We start from the raw sequence: 16,742 nt of genomic DNA, 5'->3' as shown, positions 1-16,742 counted from the left end.
GGTTATAATTGAGTTATGACCCAGACGTATTGCGTTGGGTTATCTTTTTAAGCCCAAGTTTCAGCTAGAAAAGGCTGGAACATTTTTGGAAATTTGGTGCGAATAAAGTTATATAATAGTTGCAAATATAACAATCAACTTCAAAATATTAGTAGATATAATATAATATAAAAAAATAAAATATAGATAATCTATTGGTGATAGAACCATATCGCTCTTAAAAGTCTATCAATAATAGAAGTCTATTGCTCATAGACTTAATTATATTTGTAATTCTTTTCAAATATTGTTATACATTTGGTTATTATCCTTAAAAGTACTACCCATTGCAATTACCTAAACTTAAGGTGTGTGTATATATATATTGTTTGATCAAATTACGGTGTATTTTTTAGAATATACTTAATATAGATGATTACGTGTATAGAAGATTATGTCATCACTTAGATAACCTTTTTTCACATACATACTCTCTGTCTAAACAAATTGACTCAAATATAAGCTTGAACACATTTTTATTAAATATAATTCCTGACACTAGATTCTTTCAAATCTCTAGCACATGCCACACATCATTGAGGATAAATATTTTTTTGGAAGTCAATTTCAGCAGGACATTCCCTTTGCCTTCCACAGAGACAATGGATGGATTTTCCTTGTACAACTTATCGTTGCCATCTTGCTTTTCATATGTAGTGAATAATGATGTGTCCTTACAAATGTTCTTAGTAGTACTAGTATCAATCCACCAACCTTTGGTGTCTGAAGCCATATTTACCTCTGAGATGACAACAACTAAATTGTCATATTCCCTGATGTTGTCCTGGTTTTTGGAACTTTGTCCCTTCTATGTTTGCACATTGCTGCAGTATGGTCACTCCTACTACAAACCTGACAATTTCCTTCAATGTGCTTCAATAATAATAGCTTTGGCTTCGACTTCAAGTGGAGTTCTATTTCCCTTTTATTATCTTCTTATATACAGAGTTTCATCGCAAGGTTTATCATAGATAACTCTTTTCGCTTGTGCTTGAAATAGCATTTGAAGTCCTTCCAGGAAGGAGGCAACTACTCAATTACAACAGTAACTTAAAATGACTTACTGATGTCCAATCCTTCACTTTGCAAATCATCGATGATAATTTGCAGTTCTTTTATCTAATTGATCACCGACTTGGTATTAATCATCTTGTAATCTAAGATTTTTTTCACAAGGAATTTTCCAAATTGTTCTTCTTGTCTAATGTCTCCTACAATAGTTTTGATATATTGTAGGCATTGCACCAAACATTATACAAAGCGTCTCAAGACCACTAAGTATATAATTACGAAACAGGAAGTCCAAATGCATCTATGCTTACTTTGCAGCTTCTGTTTCAGGAGTTACAACTTTTAGTGGGGTAATTGAGAAATCTTCCTTTAGAATGTGAGCAAGTTTCAATGTGGTGAGATAGAAGATCATATTTTATTGCTATCTTTTGAAGTTTTCTCCCCGGAATTCTTTAGTTTTTCAATACGAGGTTTGGCAATAGGTGATCCTATCAAGCAGAAGTAGTAACATTGGTGGAGGAGTTTGCAGCCACCGATTCATATATTAATTGTCTTCATATTGTTGGAAAAAATGATATATAAGAACTAAATATACTAGCAAACTTATTATACCTTAACTTGAAACAGTATACTCAATGTAGAATATTCAAACTCAAACATAAACCAAATGGTATAATAAGCTTTTAGATATGGAAATGACCAAAGACTTGAAAAAACCTCAAAATATTTGGAGATTCAAAACGTAAGGCACGTTTTTGATAAGCGCTGTCTTGAAGACAATTATTCACTCTGCACAGGCTGCAAGCAGACTACAATGAACATCTTAGGATACAACGACTAACTCTAGTAGAACTGCAACCTCGAACTACTCGGATCTCGCAAAACTCATGGATACTTGATCTTAGCTTAACTCAAGATTAAAAGAAAGAAAGAAATGAGATAACTCTTTAATTTGAAATGAGATGTTACAAATGAAAACACAAATTGCTATTTATAGGCTAGCAACTTAGTAGCTCTTCGAAATAAAAATAAAATAAAGTAAATACAAAATTGAAACATTTGTTAAATGTAATTCATTTGAGTTGTTACTTAATCAAAATTAAACATAACTCATTCAAATTGAAGAAACTACGAATTTAACTTTCATACATGTTAAATTTGTAATGAAACATCATCTTAATTTGATTTTTTTCAATCTAATCTAAAGTTTCTAACAATAAATTTAATCTACACAATTAAATCTATTAAATCTATTTTTATGTTTCAAATATCTACACAAATTTTACTTTCTTTCACCGTAAATATCCAATAGAAGCTAATCAAATGAATTATATATAATTATAATACGAAGTGATATTATCCATTAGAAACGAGGAGAAGAATTTTAAACCAAGATTTGAATATCAACTTATTGGCACATGACCATCCTAGTTAATCATTTTTAAAATTATTTTATTTTATTTTATTTTAAGGAGAAACAATTTTTAAAAAGTGCTAAAATCCAAATTATTTATGTTGGAATATGTTTAGTTTGTATCTGACACTTTGAGAAATTAAGAACAGAATCTCATTGTAATTATCAATGTTGTATCGATTATTTATTGTTTATATCTATCTTTTGATTATATCTTTGATTTCCGATTTCTTATCAATTTATTATGTTAATACATATAGCCTAACCAACGATCACTTTCTTCACAAATCTTTATACCATTAGTATTGTTGTTCATGCTTTAATTAATTAAAACAAAAATAAGAAAAAAAAAGGCTAATGATATTTTTTTTAAATAAAGAAAAAAACAGACTCAACAGTGGATCACAGCTGTAGCTTTTGGCAATTGACACATAAAACTACTTTACTATTTTTTAAAACCTGATTTAATATAAGAAATGAATAAAAATCTCAAAGGCATCACTTTTTTCTATTCATTATGATTTACAAACTTTAAGGAGGCTTTAATTACTTGACACATGGTCCTCCACACATTATGGTGCTAATATTTCCTTTTTATCATTCATATCTTTTTTTTTTTTTTCCCTTTTTTTGAAAAAAAAAACAAAAGAAAAATTAAACCAACGTTGTAATATTAAATTTGGTAAATTTTATACAATGATTGTTGTTTTTTCCCCTTTCTTTTTAATGTTAAATTAAAGTTACTTCGACTCTTATAAATAATGTTTTGTTCTTTTGACTTTTTCAATAATGAACTAGTTCCTTTATTTTTTTAAGTGCAATAACTAGGTTCTTATTGAAAAAAAAAAAAGATATTAATTTAGAAATTTGCTAGTTAGACTAATGTCTTTAATGTTTTAGAAAAAGAAAAAAAAATATTTTTTTTTTGAAGAAAAACATTTCTAATTTGATCCTAACGTTTAAAATTTAATATTATCTCTCTAACTTTAATAAAATCCAAATTTATCTATTTATGTCCGTCTTTAAACGAGTTTATTCATGTGAAGCATGACAACAAAATATATGTGAGAGGTCACCTTCTTGTTTACTGGCCTGCTTCTATTGAATAGTTTCCACCTTCAACTTATCAGTAGAAGTTTAACACAGATGCATTGTAGAACTCAGATAGTCAGGTGGGAGGCTTAGGTTTGATGCTTTGAGACCATTTGGGTTGTGTTCGTTTGACGAGCTTAGATCATTTCCTTAACGCAATGAGGCTAAGGTTCTTGACTCGATGGCTATCCATGACGGTTTGGAGAGTCTCTTGTCCATTAATATCCAACAATATTTTGGTAGAATCTAATTGTTTAGAGGTTATTAATATGGTTAAAAAAGGTTTTGTGGATCTCATTCAATAACATAGTGTTGTTTTTCCTCCTATATGAGGCATAACTATAATTTCCTAGCACACTCTTACGAAAAGGGTGGTGGGAGAGTTTCATCATCGTTACTCTTTTCTCCTTACATTGAGTGGTTTGTTTCGCTTGTGTTTTGTGGTTTTCTTAAAAATATGATAAAAGCAAGAAAAAAGGTTCTTTACATATATTAGAAAATGTTCACTACATAAAAATGATAACATAAACACGTATATATGTATATTATACATGACTCAGTATGAAATTGAGTTAATATCACAATAATGCATGTAAAAAAATAAATAACTTCAATTATTTAATTTAAAAAGACAAACCTTAGCCAGAAATTTGTGAATATTCTAGGAGGTAGATATGAAGAAGAAGAAGAAAAAAAAAGTAATGTCCCTTTTAAGATTATATTGGGAACTAAAAATATTGACCATTTTATAATAATAATAACAATAATTGATAAGAAAGAATAAGGCAACACAAGTTGTTGGGAAGTTCATGTCTATCTCTAATGTGGAATGTCTTACCATTAACTTTTGGCATTAAAAGTTGATTATGTCCTCATTGCCACTATTCCCACTATAATTTATTAATACATAAAGTAATTGAAAAACCAAATATATATATATATATATATAATCTTGCTATTGAATTATTCAAAGTTAGTAGATTTGGTTAGAACTCACTTTTGGCCATCTTGCCTTATTTTCTCCATTTTTTAAATTAAAAGATTATCCTTCAAAAATTAAATTTATAAAAAACTATTTTGTTATATACTTTCACTTAATGTTTCAAAATCTAAGCCAAAAAAAAGAAAAAAAAAGCGTAGTTTTTAATAATTAGTTCTTATATTTTTCAATTTGATTTTGAATTTAAATTGTTTGAAAAAATGAAAATTATTATAGAAAAATGATGAGAAAATATACACCATTTTCAAAGTCTCTGTTTAATAATCATTTAGTTTTTTATTTTTAATTTTTGAAAATTAAACCTATCTTCTTTTAATTTCTTATCATAATTTTGATTTTTTTAAAGTAAAAGAGTTGGATTCTTAACCATTTTTTCTTTAAAAAAATCTTAATAACTATTTATTTTTTACTTTTCAAAATTTAGCTTGATTTTTAAAAAATATTAGTAGAAAGTAGATAAAAAACCAAAAGATTTAGAGTGAAAAGGATGTTTATAGCCTTAATTTTCAAAAACTAAAAACAAAAATCAAATGGTTATCAAACGAAGCCTAAGTGATTTTAGACATTTTTATGAGATAGTTGCAAATACAACAATCTGACACAAAGTATTAGTAGATATAACACAATGCAAAGTAATAATTTGTTAATAAAGCAAAATTTAGATTAAGCTCTTAGAGTCTATTAGTGATAAAGTGCATTTGTGATAGAAGTCTATCATTGATAGATTTTGCTATCGATAATAATAGAATTTTTACCACTAATAGATTCAAATCTATGATAGACTTCTATTCATCAATAGAAAAATCTATTAGTGATAGACTTCTAATCATTGATAACAAAATCTATCACTGATTGAAGTCTATCATTAATGATAGAGTCTATCAACGATATGATGTATCACCAATAGACTCTATCAATGATTAAAGTTTATGACTTATAGGCATATATTACTTGAAATCTATCATTGACTATCGTTGATAGATTTTAAATAATATATAAGCCAAAGTCATAGACTCTAATTATTGATATAAACATATAGAAATTCATTACTTATATAAGATTTCTTATAGACTTTTATTACATATTTTTAAGGTTCAATCATAAATAGTTTAGTCACAATTTAATTTTTTCTAGCTCTTATGGTTGCTTTAAAAAAGAGATTACATCAAATTACTTTGAATATTTTATTGAGTTATCAATGAAAGAGATGGAGAAAACAAAATTGAAGGACGAAAGTGAGAAAATGGAGAAAGAAAAAGAAAATATTTGTTTGAAATATATTAGTGATAGAAGAGATAGAATATATGTTAGTTATGTATTGTGATTGAAATCTATCATTGATGATCAATCAAATTGCATTGAATATTTTGTTGAGTTACCATAATAGTCTATCATTAATAGATTTAGGTTGTGAATTAAAAATATGTTAGTGGTAGACTTCTAACTTTCACAAAATCTATCGTGATAGAAGCCAACATGAATATAGTTCAACTAGTACAAGACATAGACTTTTGAATAAACAAGTTAAAAGTTTGAATTCCAAAGAAAACATAATTATAAACACCAACAAATTAACAATAAATGGAGAGAAAGGGCCAAATATAAATTAAAGAAAGAGAAAATTGTACGAAATTGGACATATAATGAAAATGAAAAAAATGACAAAATTGAGAAGAAAAACTCCAATATTAATCAAGAAAGAGAAACCAAATGAACAAATACAACATGAGAGATCATTTGAAAAAAAAATTTGAATCTAAGAGGTAAGAGGATATAATCTCTTGACAACACATGTTGCTGAACTCAAAAAAAAAAAAAAGTATAATATTAAAAAAATTACTATATTTGCAATTTTTAAAAAATATTGCTATACATTTAATTTTTAAATCTAAAAATGTTACGCATTGTAAATATTATATTATTATATAGTATATCAAATAAGACCGTAAATATATATATATATATATATATATATATATATATATATATATATATATATATATATATATTTAAAACTACATTATAAAATCGGAAAATTCCAATCACAAATCACATAATTATTAATCCATTTTTTATACCAACACCATATCCATTTTAAGGTTAGTGACAGTTTTGTTTATTGATTTTTGTGCAGAAAAAGAAACATTTATATTTATTTGTAGAGAATGAGGAGTGGTTTATTGAATCATCATTAATTAGGTATAGGTTTAGGTTTACTAGACATCATGCGCATATTTTGCAAGAGATCATCTAGGTGGGTATGCCTAAAATCATTTCTAAATAAAGCATTTTGCAGCCTAATTTTTCATATATACTACTAATTTGTATTGTTTTATTGTATAGAAGAAATGGTAGAGGCCCTACAAAATATGACAAAACAACTCCAATCTATATTTTTATCATTAATCAAACATGTCAATTCATGAGCTACTTTTTAAAATTTTTATTGGAATATCGTTATTAGGCCATTAGGCTTCGAAACTCAATGATTGCAAATCAACCTTTGGTACAACTCCTTTTAAGGTCAATTTTATTAATACAATTCAATAATAATAATAACAACAACAATATGTCACCACCAAGTTTAGAAGCTTAGCTCATGTGACATCCAATTTGATAAAATTTTAGTCTATATTTCATCAAATTCCTATGGCTTCCTAAAGATTCTATTCTTATAGTGTTATAACTCAGACGTAGTTTAATTCGATAGAAGATTTGAAATTTTAGTCCAAATCTTGGACTGAGAGTGTTGCAAAAAGTAATAGAGCAGAATCTCTCCTATTACAATGTATTGTACACAAATGAATAGACACTGAATCAAAATGAGAGGGATCCCAAGGTTATGTAAGTATGGCTAAAAAAAGTATTGATAGTCGTTACTACTTATATTAACAAGGTGCACCTTCCTTTTCAGTGACACAATTATATATACTCCAAAAGTTTAGTATAGTTGGCTTAGAACATCTTATGTTGGAAAACCTCTTAGAAAGTTTCCTGAAAAGCATATGATTGACAAAAAACATGTGATGAAAAGACTAGTGCATGTTAGTTTGTGAGGGCACTCTTCATCTTACATTATTGATGTCATTCGAGGCATGGTGATGCAACCAAGTTGGTGGGGACGTAAGAGATTAGTTGATGTCATCCATATCACAAAAGAAATTCGTGAATCAAATGTCTCTCGATAATTATTTTCGCACGATTTCATTTAAAATCAACTCAAATTTACCTAAATAACATTGTTCATCTCAAGAAATGTTTCCATAATAGCAATTTTTTTTTTATAATTAATTTCATAATTCTTCATAAATAAGTAGAAAAAATAGAAGAAGAAAAGGAGATGAAAACTACCTATTTTGTTAAATCTGACGTTTGAAGAGATCTACCTTGTGAGAATTGATGCACTATTGAATTTAAGAGTGAATTTTAAAATCTTTTTACATTTTATTAATACAATTATAAGTTTCCATACATGTGAAAATGTTGCACCAATGTTTTTCAAACATAATCTAATAGAGATTAAAGAGTGTAAATTGAAGAGTTTATGAAAGTTTAGGATTTTGATTCATAAAATTATTAGCTTACATTTTTAACTGCTATAACTCAAAATTTAAATAGGGTGTATATTTATTTTTTACATTTTATTCTGTTATATGTTTTTTATGACTTATTGAACTACTGATGATTCTCATTTATGTGAGTTGTTTAATTTTGAAACTTAGGATTATCGAAAAGAAATCAAATTTTTATGGATGAAAGTCATTTTAAAAAAAACAAATTTAAATAAAATCAAGTCAAACCTATGTTTTAGCCTTGATTTATTATATTTGGGTCGAATCAAACTTGATCAGTTAGGTTAACATATTATGTTGAGTCCAATATTCAAAAGAGCTGGGTGATAAATGTTCTTACAATATAGAAAATGTACCATGACATTGGATTTTATTTTTGGCCATAGGCAATAGGCATAGGAAAAAGCCTATATAATCATTCAAGTTCCACGATGATATATTTAAGTTTAAATTAAACATATACATATGTGTTTATTTTATTAGTCTCCTAAAAGTTCTTTGAAAAAGGTCGACTAGATGCTGAACTTAATCAGGGTACAAAGTGTCGAAAAGGTGTGAGTTGTTGACACAATCTAATCGCATACTGCTTAATCCCTCTGTGTCTGAAAGGGCAAGATGTGGACGCATATGGACAACATGAAAAATGTTGTCTAAGCTTCGCGAGCAACAGACTGCAAACGCAAAGTGAGTACAATTTTCTTAAAGGGCTGAAACTATTTTGACTCACTTTCATTCGATACTAGTTTCATTTCAATACATTATCTTTCTTATTTCTTTATTTATTTTTGTTAAAAATGAAATTGATGAAAAAAAATAAATATTATAGAAGCAAATTAATATCTTAATGTTTGACAAAGAGAAGAAAAATGAAAACATGAGTGAAATTCAAACTTCTTATTGAAGTAGGAAAAAATTGATGATACACAAAATGTTGTATAAGAAATGTAATACAACAAATATGATATTCAAAATGTGGTGATACACAAAATCTGATACTCAAATGTGGTATACAAAATTATGATACGCAAAATTGTGATGCTCAAAATGCATGGTAGCTCACCTTTATATAGGACAAGGATATGAACCTAATTAACACTACTAACTTACAATTCAAAACAATATTAAAAAGAGAAACTCACAAAACATTAAAAGCTTTAAAATAACAAATAACTTAAATCTTATATCTAACATAGACATCAAACTGAAAATTAAATATAACAATAAATTTAAGAAACTTAAAAATTGAAATTTAATGAAGAAAAACCTCAAATCTCAACACTCTTCCATGAGATTTTTCTTTGTCACACCCAACTTTTGGTGTGAAAATATAAATTGCCTATGTGGTAGAGCTTTTATGAGAATGTTGAAAAATTGTTCAATGATTTCGCTTTCTTTCTCTGCTTCTTTCAATAAATAAAATCTTGATCTTAATATGCCTTGTTTTTCCATCTTGTACCAAATTGAAGACACTAGCAATCAAATTAAGTCTTTCTTTTAGATAAGGTAGACCGTGCATCTTCTCTTCTTGAAAACTGTTGCAAATCTGATCAATAGAGGTAAATTTTGAAAAATCATTTTCAAAGCTTTGTTATCTTCGTGTCCAAAGCATTGATGCCACATTTTGCTTTCTTCTACTTTGGCATTAAAAGCATGATGACACAGTGAGTCGCCACATAAAACAAATTCATTTTCAACCATTTTGACTTTTGCAATCTCTGCTCATTGAGGGTCATAAATGACACAAAATTTATCTTTGAAAAACACAAAAAATTATTATACAACAATTGAACAATACTAAGCAAGTTTTGAGATAACTTTGAACATATAAAACATTGGATATTTCATATTCACCTTGCTTAGTATACATGGCAATAGTACCTTTGCCTTCAACTAATACTGTCTCGCCATGTCCAAGAACCACCTTCGATTGTATAGATCTGACAATTTGGCTAAAAAGATTTACATCTTTAGCCATATGGAGAGTACATTTGTTGTCAATAAGCCATGAGTTTGACACTTTATCATCAAAATGAGATGCCGTAAACAAAAAACTTGTTTCTTCATTGTCATCTACACAATTTGTTATTTGTTAGGAATTTTGGATTTGGTTTTGTTTACTATAACAAAACTCTACGTATGACTGTCCTTGTTGCAATAATCGCAATGCTAGACTTGCTTGTTTTTTATCCAACAATTCTTTTTAGCATGATTGGTCTTTTTACAAAAATAACAAGGAAGAAATTTATCTTTTCTTGATGCTCCTCCTTTTTTCATACTCACATGATTTTTAGTTGCACGTCTATCATCTTCTCCAACAAGTTTCTTGTCTTTAAACTTTGCATGGAATGCAATCTCAATTTGCTCCTTTTTATGCATAATACCCCTTTATTCATAGGTTCATAATTTGCTAATCAATTCAGCTATAGAGAGAGTTGTTAGATCAGAAGACTTCTCTATGGCTGAGATCTTTAACTCAAATTTATAAGGGAAATGACCATTATTTTTTCTATGACTCTTTGATCTGAAAAATTTTCACTAGCTAGTCTTATATGGTTTACAATGGTCATCACTTTTATTGTGTAGTCCCTCACTGAATCTGCATTCTTCATTTTTAGCATCTCAAACTCTCTCTTGAGAATCAGCATTTTGACAGCTTTCACCCTTACACTTCCTTCAAATTCCTCTTGCAATTTATCATAAGCTTCTTTTTCCATTCTACGATCAGTAATCCTAAAAATACAGGATTTGATAAAGCGACATGAATCACGGATAAACTTTGAGCTTATTCAATTTCTCCTCGTCATGTAGACTAATCTGATTCAACGTTGGATTTTCTCCCACTAGTTGAGGATCAACATTAGTTGAAATTGATTCCCAAAGGCCAAGTGCCTTGAGATAGAATTGTTGGGTTTGATGTCCTAACTCTAGTGTATCTCGTGGTTTTTGGTTTTATTAACACAAATTATTTATCTTATAAAATCTGAGGTATTTTATTTGATATTTAGATAGCATTAATTCAATTCAATTCAATAAACTAAGATTAAGATCTAAGATTATATAATGTCATTTGAACAGTATGTAGTTGACATACAAGTAGTTCGTATTCAAATAATAACTTAAAAGGTCTGCAGTAAATGGATGAAGGTTGGGCGACTTATCCTGGTAACACTGCAGATACGACCCACTTTGTAATTGTTACATGAGATGTAAGTGTTACAAACAATATGGTTCAAACAATATGAACCATATTGTTCATATAAAGACATGTAAATGGGGGTATCCTGTATAAAGAAGTTTATACATAGATTAGACCATGAAATAATTACTTTCTCTTTATAGCACCATTACTTGAAGAGACTAATATTTCACTAGGATGACCATAGAAGACTTGATTTTAATCCTGAGTGAGTTATGAACTCACTCCTGGTTATGACGACAGTCCTTTGATCTGTATGGGTGAGAGTGACCATGATAGCCAACTCAATCAACCTACCATTTTGGGGATTTGTTTAATTAGGGAGATGGGAACACAACCATACAAAATGGAATTCACTCATTCCCATTCCTTGGGAAAGTAGATAAATTACTCCATTAATAACTAGTTCCGAGTCTTGAACAATGAAGTTTAAACCTCTCATTGGCTCGAGAGGTGTTAGTTTATAATTGGACTATATATTGTTTGTTCATTAGAAGAATTAGTGGTACTTAAGGAGTTAGATGTAACTGTAGGGGTAAAACGGTATTTGATCCAACTGTAGTCATGAGCATTTGTGAAATTATATCCATGGATACAAAAATATATCTACAGTGCAAAAAGTGCAATGATCGATCTTTAGTGGAGTGATCGATAGTTAATGGATATTGATAAATTGGATTAAAAGAGTTTAATCAATTAATCTCATATCATTAGAGCTTCTAATCTATAAGTCCATAAGGTCCCATTGATAGCTCACTAAAGGATAGTAATTAAGAGTGATTTAAATTGTTCAAATCAAATGAGGAAATTATAGGAATGAGATTAATATATAATGGTTAATTATATGTTGGGAATGTCCTAAAACTCGTAGTTCGTATATACTGGAAACATATTCTATTTATCAATAAAAGTATTATTGAGTTGTTCATTCAATAAAATGTTATTGATATTGCATTCTGTTATAAAAATTCAATAAAAGAGTCCATGGCTATAATATGAATACTTTAACTTTATATAGAGACATAAATGTGGATCAAGTTTTAGTATATAGCCAAAATGGTTTATAAGTATATGGATGGGATTGAGTACCTCATCCCGTAACATTATTGGATGTGACCCACTTTGTATACTGATATAAGTGATGTGATCCCAAAATCATTCATGTGGAGACATGCGAGTGGGGACATCCTGGACAAAAGATGTTTGCACAAGACCGAACATCGAAATAGTTACTTTTCTTTATAATGACCGTTTACTATTAAAACTGACTATTTCAATATTCGATGACTTAGGGTAACTCGATCTTAATCCTGAGCTAAGTATGAACTCCTGTTTATTCGGGATTATCCTTTGATATGCATAGGTGAAAGTAATCCAACAATACTGCTCAATAAACCTCTTATGTTGGGGATAAGACCGGATAGATAGCTGGAGACATTGTCCTACAAGATGAAATTCATTCCTACCCAATTTAGGGTTAGCAGATAGGTTGTTCTCTTAAGTACTAATTCCCGATCTTGAACAACGGGGCTCCGCCCATTCATGATTGAGAGGGTCATGGTTTATTAATTGGACTATAAACCAATTGTTCAATAGAAGGATCAGTGAGAGCTTAAGGAGCAAGATTTATTTACAGGGGTAAAACGATAATTTTGACTTAGCTGTATATACGAACGACATGTGAAGGACTTACTGATTATGGTTAAAGTGGATAGAAATATATCTACAGTGAGGAGACTGCAACTATCGAGCTATAGTGGTGTGTTTAAATAGTTATCGAATATTGATTAATTCAGTCTAAAGAGTTTAGCCAATTAATCTCAAATTATTGGAGCTCATGATCTGCAGGTCCATAGGTCCCTCTACTAGCTCGTAAAATTAAATCTTGGGTTAGTGAATTAACCAGATTTGAAGTGTTCAAATTCAAAATTAGTGTTTTGAATTTGAAGTGTTCAAATTCAATTTAGGGTTTGATTAATTATATTCGATATAATTAAAACGTTCAAATTTATTAAAATTAAACGTAATCGGAGAGATTAGTATATTTAAATATTGATTTAAATATTGAATTACATAAATAGGATTCATGTATGAATTAGGTGTATGATTAATTTAATATTTGATATTAAAATATTAATTAATTAATTAATTAAATTTGTTTAATTAATTATTTAAATAAAAATTTTCAATTTTTGAAAATCAAAGTCAGATTTGATTTTTATTTGATTTAATTTTAGTGAAAATTAAATTAAATGGAGAAATTGAAAATTAATTGGTAATTCCACTTTGAGTGGAATTCTCCAACTTTTTCTTCAATTGGGGTATTTTCACCCAATTGAGACACCTTTCTCATTTACTTAGTGCTAATTGAACTGTCAATTAGTAGCTGAGTAAGTGCTTGCATGACTAACCTAGTTAAATAAGCTGAATCTCTGCTTTGAACATTACCATGTTGCTGCAATTTCTGAAACTCTGGTTTACTGCTGCAATTTCTGAAACTCTGGTTTACTCTCCAAAACCCTCTTCCTTCCCTATTCAATTGAGGTCACAATTAAGTATTTCCACCATACAATCTGAGTTAGAGGATAGTAAAGAAGATCCTCTTGGTGGTCTACTGTATATTTGGAAGCTGAATTTGTGGTGAGGAGCAAGAATTTGAAGAGTTTCATCAAAGGTAATACACTTATGAAACCCTACTTTATAAAACAGTTTATATGCATGCTTTAAAGCTCAAATTAAGTATAATTAGAGTGTTTATTGATTCTGATTTCTCCCTTTGCATGTATATTTACTATTTCATTATAGATATGATCTATATTCCAAATTATGTAAGAGAGATATATTTGAATAAGATTCAAATATTAGATTTATATGAATTGGATTCATAAAGAGATGTATATATATATAAATATGTGATATTTATATATTAATTAACTCCATATTAAATATGATTTAATCGATTAATTAATGGTTAATTAATTAATTAAGAAATAATGAAGATTGGAGGTTAGTATAAATATATGATATTTATGATGATTTATTAAATGTATATTAAATAGGACTTAATATATGGTCATTTAACTAATGTGCCAATTAATTAAATAACGATTATTTAATTAATTAGCACTAAGGGTATAAAGAGAAATACTTAGAGAAGGGTCAACCCTTCTCCATATAAAGAAGGGTCAACCCTTCTCCATATAAATATATCCTTATAGCCCATTTAGAGCAATGGTTTTTTTACACCAAAAAAATAACCTCCAAGCCTCCACCTTCTCTCTAAATTCTCTCTAAAAATTCTCTACTATTTTCTTCCTCAAAAGTTCTTGGAGACCACTCTTCCAAGTTTTTCAGAATTTTAAAGAATAGCAAGGTAACTTTGTTGGTGGTGTCCTTCTTCATTGGAGAAGTTTGAGATCGTTGATAACGGTAGAAGAGAAAAACTAGAAGAATCAACAAATGTGAATTTTGATTTCTTCTCTTCTTCCTCTTTACTAGCATGCTTATAGATTTGTTCGAATGTTTATCCTACAAATGCATGTTTTATTTTACTGTTTTTGTTAAAAAAAATCGAAAGTCTAAATGCAAGGCGTTCACACGCTTCCGTAGGAATTTGATTCCTTCAAGGATTACATTTTAACAACCCAAAGCTAGTAGTTTTCACCATTAAAATGCGGAGGAGAGTAAACACCGAAATTGGAAGACATTTTTCAAATACAAAAAAAAAAAAAAATCACTCTCAAACAAAATCATAGGCCTTTACATTTAAGGCTCTGATACCACTGTTGAGAAAATGAAATTAACGAGAAAAAAAAAAATATTGTGGAAGCAAATCAATATCTCAATGTTTATTAAATAAAGAGAAGAAAAATGAAAATGGGAGTGAAATTCAAACTTTTTATTGAAGTAGAAAAAATTGATGATACATAAAATGTTGTATAAGAAATGTAATACAACAAATGTGATCTTTAAAATGTGGTGATACACAAAGCTTGATACTTAGAATGTGGTATACAAAATTGTGATGCTCAAAATGTGGTATACAAAATTGTGATACACAAAATAGTGAAACACAAAATTGTGATATACAAAATACATGGTAGCTCACCCTTATATAGGACAAGGATATGAACCTAATTAATATTACTAACTTACAATTTAAAACAAATATTAAAAAGAGAAATTCATAAAAACATTAAGGGGGCGTTTGGGCCCCTTATTCATAGTTGGGTGGGTGGGCTATAACAACCCACCCAATGTTTGCCCCAACTAAAATAGTTGGAGCCAAAATCTCACTTAAGCGCTCGATTATTTTGGTCCGTTTCCTTACTCTCCCTCGTTTTCCTTACTCCAATTAACGCTCGATTATTTTGCTCCATTTCCTTCCATGGGTTTTTTTTTTGTACGGATGGCCTCCGTTTCCTTACTCTCCCTCATTTTCCTTACTCTTTCTTATTTTGTACGTTCCTCGATAGCTCGTCACACGTTCCTTGATGCACAGTTACTTGATACCCAACTTCATGGTCACTCGATATGGCTGCAATGGACACGTGTATACTCGATCATATCAACATCATACTCGATGCTCGATTACTTTATACTCGATTATTTTGAATTATCCATATCATATCACTCGATACATGGTGAATTCCAAATCGATATACATAGTGAATTTCAAATCAATTTCTTGAAATGTGAAGTAATTTTATACTCGATAACATTGACTGCATAGATGGTTGATTTACAAGTACTATATACTTGGTGCATGTTACACGATACTTGACAATACTCGATAAACATTGACTAATAGATGGTTGATTTACATGTACTATATACTCGGTGTAACATAGAGACGTTATGACAAATACTCGATACACAGTCCCTCGATACTCGATACTCGTTACACGATACTCGACAATACTCAATAAATATTGACTATATAAATGGTTTATTACTATATACTCGGTGCATGTTACACGATATACTCGACAATACTAAAAAAATTGGTGACTATATAGATGGTATAGATTTACAAATAGTGTCGAAATTTACATGGAAAACCCTAATAAAAATAATGTTAGATTTACAAATAATGTCAAAATTCACATAGATGGTATAAAAATTCACATAAACAATGTCAAATAATGTGAAAAATTTACATAGAAAAATTGATCTGCCTTAATAAAAAAAATTGATCTGCCCATAACTCCGAAAAAAAATTACTATCATCGCCTACTATTTTAATTGCTATAATTCAAGATACATAAAACTTTTTTGAATATTTCAATTTGGCTATCTATTTTTAGCCACCGATAACAATTTTCCAGAAAAAAAAAAAAGTTCTTTCTTATTTGAACCTAGGCCCCATAATTGATAATAGGAGAATGTGGCCTTCTTTGAGACTTGTCATACTTTTAG

This window comes from Benincasa hispida, chromosome 11 (genome assembly GCF_027475165.1).
Source record: "Benincasa hispida cultivar pf3 chromosome 11, pf3_genome.v1.1, whole genome shotgun sequence".
NCBI lineage: Eukaryota > Viridiplantae > Streptophyta > Magnoliopsida > Cucurbitales > Cucurbitaceae > Benincasa > Benincasa hispida.
This window is presented reverse-complemented; position numbering follows the sequence as displayed.